The sequence below is a fragment of the Poecilia mexicana genome, unplaced genomic scaffold (genome assembly GCF_051168715.1).
Source record: "Poecilia mexicana isolate PSO_F unplaced genomic scaffold, ASM5116871v1 scaffold_2, whole genome shotgun sequence".
In the NCBI taxonomy this organism is placed as follows: domain Eukaryota; kingdom Metazoa; phylum Chordata; class Actinopteri; order Cyprinodontiformes; family Poeciliidae; genus Poecilia; species Poecilia mexicana.
In genome coordinates this window covers 11,255,905-11,262,754 of record NW_028263371.1, presented here as the reverse complement: position 1 = coordinate 11,262,754, position 6,850 = coordinate 11,255,905, and the positions used below count along the sequence as shown (strand labels likewise).

The 6,850-nt window shown below is 37.9% G+C and overlaps 1 long non-coding RNA gene across 1 annotated transcript; it reads left to right on the top strand.

Moving 5' to 3' along the window:
• The first annotated feature begins 4,262 nt into the window (after window positions 1-4,262).
• Window positions 4,263-6,014, top strand: LOC148160401 (uncharacterized). Its single transcript, XR_015764806.1, has 4 exons — window positions 4,263-4,593; window positions 5,274-5,388; window positions 5,606-5,699; window positions 5,876-6,014. It is a non-coding gene; the product is annotated as an uncharacterized LOC148160401 (long non-coding RNA).
• The last annotated feature ends 836 nt before the right edge of the window (window positions 6,015-6,850 follow it).

Below are 6,850 nucleotides of genomic sequence, written 5' to 3'. Positions count from 1 at the left end.
AGCTCCTCCAGAGTTACTATAACCCTCTTGCCTGGTTCTATAATTATTCATTACCTTGCTAGTTCAATGGATTTCTCCACAATCTTGGTCAACATTGTGTGCCTGTTAGGCCTGTCATGATGAATTTTACTGGACGTTAAATTGTCCCAACAGCTATCGCGACAAACGATAATACCGTTGCTTTGAGATAATTTTCAAGCAATACAATGGTAAAGGCATAATAATGCAAACACACATTCTCAAAGATTAAAAAACATAAAATTTTAGTGAGCATTTAACATGGGGAGTGGAAGACACTTTAAATATCCAAAATGAACAAGAAAAAAAACAAATAAAATGAATTATGAAGACAAAATTGTCCTTCAACAAAAAAGGAATAATTAAGACCAAAACACCAGATTGAAGACTTTTATCATCCAGGTTTTGGTAGAAAGAGAAAAACGATAAATCATCCAAATGAAAATGATTGAACTCGTTTTAATCTATCATGCGATTTAAATGATTTATTGTTTATTGTGACAGGCCTCGTGCCTGTGCCAAACTGTCTTGTAGCCACTACTGAGACATGAAGGGGGAATGTGTGTTTGTTTACATCTTAGGGTTATAGAAAATCCACTTTTCTCTCATTGTACTCAAGATTTCACCAGTTCCAACACTTTTCATGACGTCACCGGTGTTCTCATTTACGCCACCTTCACAGTTCTCTACAGTGTGTGGTACAAGTTTCCTCCAGCAGCTTTGGGGGGAGGGGGGAGTCTTTGCTGAGAACTTTCACTGAAGTCAAACCCTTTAATTTGCCTGTGAACGCAGCTCCTGGATGCCAGCGTGCGCCGTGGCCGGCGGTCTCCTGTAATGAGGTGACAGCTGGGTTCCACCAACACACACCTCTACACCTCAAATGGACACACACTGCAGACAGCGGTAACACCATTACCACTGACCCTTCAGCTCAAATTTGCCCAGGTGTCTCTGTGTGTCTGTATGTGTGTGTGTGTGTGTGTGTGTGTGTGTGTGTGTGTGGTCATGTGACAGTCGGAGTGTTTAATTAGAAATCATCCGGCTGATCTCCTTCTTCACACTGATGCACTTCAGCGCATTCACATTAACTTGAAAACAAGTGGTGCTTTAATGAGCATCAAGCAACAATATTAGATATTCACACTCTTGTTGAAGTCACAGCGCTTCAGCGAGACGAGATTGGTGCTTATAAAGAGGCTTTTTCAGTGAGATGACTCCGTTCTAACCTTCCTTTGTTTAATTGCCAAAGGACGATCTCATAAATTAGCTCTGCAAATTCATAAAGTAAACATTTCATATTTATGTGGGTATGGACGAAAACGTGTGTCAGTGTATACCAAGGCTTTGGCAAGGTGGTCTTAAAATTTCTGCTTTTTTTTCTCTCTGTGTTTATCTTTCTTTCTTCACAAATTTATCTCAACACTGATTTTCTATGGACAGTAACTCTAAATTGTTGGAGTAAAATGTGTCTCTTCACTTTTTTTTTCAAATTGAAACAGCTAAAATATTTAAAAAGTACAGCTTTGGAATCCAAAATACGTAGGCAAAATGCTAGTTGATATGCTATTGGCTGGCATTTTAAAATCAGTCAATCCAAGAGCACTATTCATTGTCCTTGGTGCCGATTGATTGTACTCCCAAATGATGAGATAACAAAGACTGTAGATGTTAGCTTGGGGTGCTAGGTGGCTACGTTGGTAGAGCGCACCATTTTCAGATGCTCTTGTCTTCAATGTGGCTGTTCTGGTTCAACTCCAGGTTTTGGGTCATTTGCTGCATGTCTTCCTCATCTATCTTCACCCTATTTGCTGTTCAATCGAGGTCGATGGTGCCAAAGAAGCTTAAAAACAAAACTGAAGTAGATGTTAGCTCCAGTGTCAAGATGGCTTCCACTGTGGATGCTAGGGTATATTTAGCATTTGGACTACTGAAATAGGCATTTACAAGCATTTTCAGATGAGGTCTCAAGTATTCACGGTTTTCAAACTTTAATAAGGAAAAAAAACCTGATGACTTTAAAAAAGTTAACACATTTACACAGATTTAGTGACAGCTATTGGTGAGGTTGTAAACTGCTTTTATCCTTCTGTTTAGTTTTCCAGTCTATAAGTCTACAAACATATTTTGGGCTTCAAATTTTTGTCGACAATAAAGGCTCTTTCATTAAAGATGAGAAATTAAACCAAATTATTTAGGAAAAGCTCTTCTTACAAATCTACAACTACAATAATATGTATGTTTTTTTTTTTAATACTGTTTTTTTTTTTGTTTTTAGAGATTAGTTTATTTTGGTCTAATTCCTGAGAAAGGATGGATAGCATCCCCCTTACCCTGCAGACGAGATTAAAATCAATGGTCAGCACATGAAAAATTAAAATCACAACCCTCTCTGGAGAAATAAATCCTGCCTCAATGAGGCTTTAATCTGTCTAAGTCTGAGGGGAAGGAGGTGTGCCTCTGCCAGGAAACAAGCTGAGCTCCGGACCAAACAAGACGGCATGGTATGTCGAACTGATGGTTGTTCATTTCAGCATTTTAACCTGTTTTCTGACTAACACTCTGCTTGGTTTTGTTTAATTTTCCATGCTGAGCTTCCGAGTCCAACTGGATTTACAACTCCTTGATTAAATTGGCATTTTATTGGCAGCTTTATGCGGCAAGTACACATACCATAGTTGCGCAACTAAAACAGATTCTTGATTTAACGTGACTACAAATATGCACAAGTCGATTATCGTAGAGGTGAGTGTTTTTATCTGCAGAATATTTTTGACTCGTTCAGAGATAACGATTCTGATTGGTCAGAACAAAATCAAAAACCTGCTGAGATGAACTGCCAAAGCTTTTTACCGAGCTTCTGTGCCATATTCATTCACATTTTAAAACAAGGACCTGTACACAAACCAAAGACATAAATACACTGAAAATAGTCCTTTTTAAACATTTTTTTTACAGTTTTCACCACACAGAGTTGCAGTTTTCCTCTAAGCTTATTTCCTCTGTCAGCAGAAAATGTTTCCCTTTGTTAATTTCTCAAGGAAACAAGCAATTAGGAAAAGAAACACGACTGTCATGGAGTTGATTGTTCTCTTGTTAATTTCCTTTCTCTTTAGTCAATAAGCTGTTGTGCTTCTGTGAGCACAGTGGATTTTTTATTTATTTTTTTTACCTCTTGTAAATAGCTTTTTTGTGTCCCTGTTGCGCTAGAACAACTCTTCTCGTCTGTAGTTTAGCTCCGTTTTCATTTTACGGAGCCGGCCTATAGGCAAGTAAAGACACAGGAACAGACCTGTTTAATGAACTGCGGTGGTTTTATGGGCCATTCTTTTACTTCAGCTGTTGCAGCTGCAGAACTCATGTCCACAAAAAAGCTTTTGTGGGAATGCAGAACCTTTTGGATAGATTTAGAAGTTTTGGGAAAGTCCTAAATATTTCTTACTGGTTCAGTTTATTTTTTTCTTGCATTATGTTCCTGGCATCTCCTTGTTTAAACTCCTTGATACTGTACATTTTCTTTTAACTTTAAATGGTGGAAATAAAAAAATAGTATTGGATGTATGAACATCTTGGATTTAATTTCTCCTCTCATAGTGGGGATACGAGCGCAACTCCACTGGACTGCATCACAAACAGACTTTAAGCATGAAAAACAGAATGGGCTGCTTTAACAGCCCTCTAAGATATTTTATCTTTTATTTTTAAAATGAGCGAATATCAACTTCCCCTGACGTTGAGGTCACTTTAATTCTGTTTCTGCACGTAACTGTTGTGAGTTGAATGATGTCTTCTGAACGCATTTTGTTCCCCCAACCAGAGTTTGCTGTAATACCAGATTACCTGAATTAACCTTTTACAATTCTAGCCTCTGTGTTGTAAATACCAATGTGGGGAGAGCGTGTTGGAGAACAGCATAGAGACTCAGTTCTTTCTTCTCTGTTCAGCATGTCTTTCTACAGTATTTAAAAATGTGTGGGCTAATTAATGTTTCAATATTCCAGAGTTTAGTTCTTTACAGTTACACCTTTCCATAAGATTTGATGTAACTTTATCTGAGGAGGAATCACTGTGACGAAAACAGCCAACATACAATACAAGCTGAAATTCTCAGAAGTTAAATTCTGTTCAGTCAGAAACGCATATTAAGTCCCTGTTTAGGATCTTAAGATGCTAAATGGATGCATAAACGTATAATCAAACGTGGAAAATTTGAATTAATGTCAGTGATTCTACACTGAAAAAAGTGATTTTGGAGAGTGGTAAATATGATCTAAAAAAATCATATAAAATGTAATAGATTTTTTCAGTTAGCTAAGGAATTATAAAATAATGGGTAAATTATACATATGCTACCCATTCGTTAACAGTAAAAACCTGTTGCATAGGAAAATAGAGTAAAATATACCCCCGAATCTTGAGTCCGGTGCACGCGTCCTGATCCACACTCCGTACCAGTAGGTGGCGGTAATGCACACCATTAAGTTGTGCATTACTTAATGGTGTGCAGAAGAAGTCCGTTTTTGAATGAGCGGGACAGGGAACTCTGGATCCTCTCTGCCATCGAACCGTGAGCTGAAGGTAAGCTATTTGTGAATAATAGCGCGAAGGCAAATTGTAATATTTGAAATGAGATATTTCACTTCACTTATATTCAATATGCATCTGTGTAACATGCCATTACTTGAAATCAAAGTTTGAATCTGTCCCTGGCGCCACCATGACCGTTAACTGTCTGGACAACTAAGTTGCAATGAAATGTGTTCGCGGTGTGCTTTTTACAACATTAGCTAGCATGCATGACTGTGTCTGACCGCTGGTTTTAAGGTTAGAAACTAGTCAACTCCAGCTTTTTCTAATATATTGAATGGGCGGATGTTTAGGATAGATTGTAAAGGGGATAGTTCAGCTTTTGCCGAGTGTGGTTAAGGTATAATGGTCATTAAGTATCTGCAGGTCTCTGCTCCCACTTCACGCTGCACCGAAATACACTGCTGTCAATGAGGAACAATTCATTAGTGTATTTTCGCCTCAGTCTTAAAATACTACTATACTAATATGTCGCCAACATATGAAATGACTGACGTGTTTTATGTTGTTTACCTGTTAGCTCTGTTAGCTCCCTTAACATGGCAGCTGGAGTCGGTCTCCGCCGCGGTCTGTTTAAAAACAAAATGATCCGCTCTCCAGATTTCCTGCATGCCCATGCCTATGAGATCTGGTCTCATTTAAAATGTTATTTTTGTCCTTTTATTACCTAGATCAAGGAAGAGTTCAGACGTATCACTACATTTTCGTGGAGGAGACATTCATGCTAAAGCTGCGGTCTAAAGGAGGGGCTGCTGGTTCCAAGATGCGCTGGACACTATAAATGACGTATGTTATTTTACTTTTTTTTCCACAAATATGTCATTATTGATATACGTGAATTAAAAGTGAAATAATTTGTAAAGAATTGCTTTGTTGTGAACAAAGTTGAGCTCCTTACCAACTTAAACTACCCTTTTTTTTTTTAGCAATTCTGTCTTACTGTATGTAATTCTCTCCCCACTCTCCACTAACAGTCTTTTCAGTAAATTGTATCTCCCTACAGACACAGAGCATTGAGAAAAAAAAGGGATGCAGTTGTCTGCTGCCTCATTAACTACCTTGGTGAAAGACTAGAAGATATTTTCCATGACTGCCAGGTATGTCATTGATAACAGATGATTGTTTAACTCAAGGGATCCTCTCTCCCCTTTTCCTTTTATCTTCTAATCACTCCCCTTTGGTCTCCTTTAGATAAGTTGAAATGTATTGAAACAGCATCTTCAATTAAATTAATAATGTGCATCTTCTTTGTTTCTTTCTTTTTAACATGTAGGAATGTGAGGACTACACAGACAAAACAATGAAGGTGATCGTGATGCACAACATCATGGCTGAGGAGGATCCATCAGATGTGTCTAGTGATTGAGGGAAACCAAGTGATGGAAGGATGTGGAAGCTGAACAAAGGCATGTGTGCTGCTGATGGGACTGATATATGCCCTCAATCTTGACTATCCAAAGCAGCTCAAGAACACATTTGAAGCTTTTCAAAAACTTTTTTTGGAATTTGATGGGGTAAAACTACTGAAGAAGGTCCACAGCCTCAAAAACAAGCTCATGCAATAGACATACATTTCCCCTCTCGTTCCAAGAGGATCTTTTGTCTGGACAGATATTTTTAATGGAGTATAGTTTTATATTTTTGTCCTCTTCCCTTCTCTGCTCCACACACAGACACAGAAATATATGTACAGATGGATACATAAGTATGTGGCAGCCTCTCTCAGCCCACTCCATTGTTCTCTGATTTCTCCACATTAACAGAACTGGTAAAGCAATAGAAACTGGCCAGTCTGGTCAATACCACTGAGTGAATCCTGAAGAATTTTGAACTCTCCCTCTTTCCCTCCCCATTTGTTTTCTTTTATTCTCATCCTATCTCTGAGAGTGAGAGCAAGCACAGAAACTAAAGAATGTTGATTTTCTGACTTGTCTTTATCCAGAAATTTGATACTGTACACACACAAACAATCTCATAGAGTTTGTGTGTGGATTTTGTGGCTTTTAAAATAGAATAAGGGGTCTCTGAAAGTGTTGTTCGCACTGACAAATTATCAAGAAAGAAGATTTGAAGCCATTAGCATAGTGAGTTATAAAACGGGTTTATTCATTGAAATGTTGTGTAAAGCTGTTGTACTGCACTTTATTAATTTTTTGGATAATTTAGTGTATTATTGCTGCTTATAAACAAGGCAGTTCAGTTATTTGTGTATAAATACACCTGCAGATTGCTGATTTGCTCAGTCACT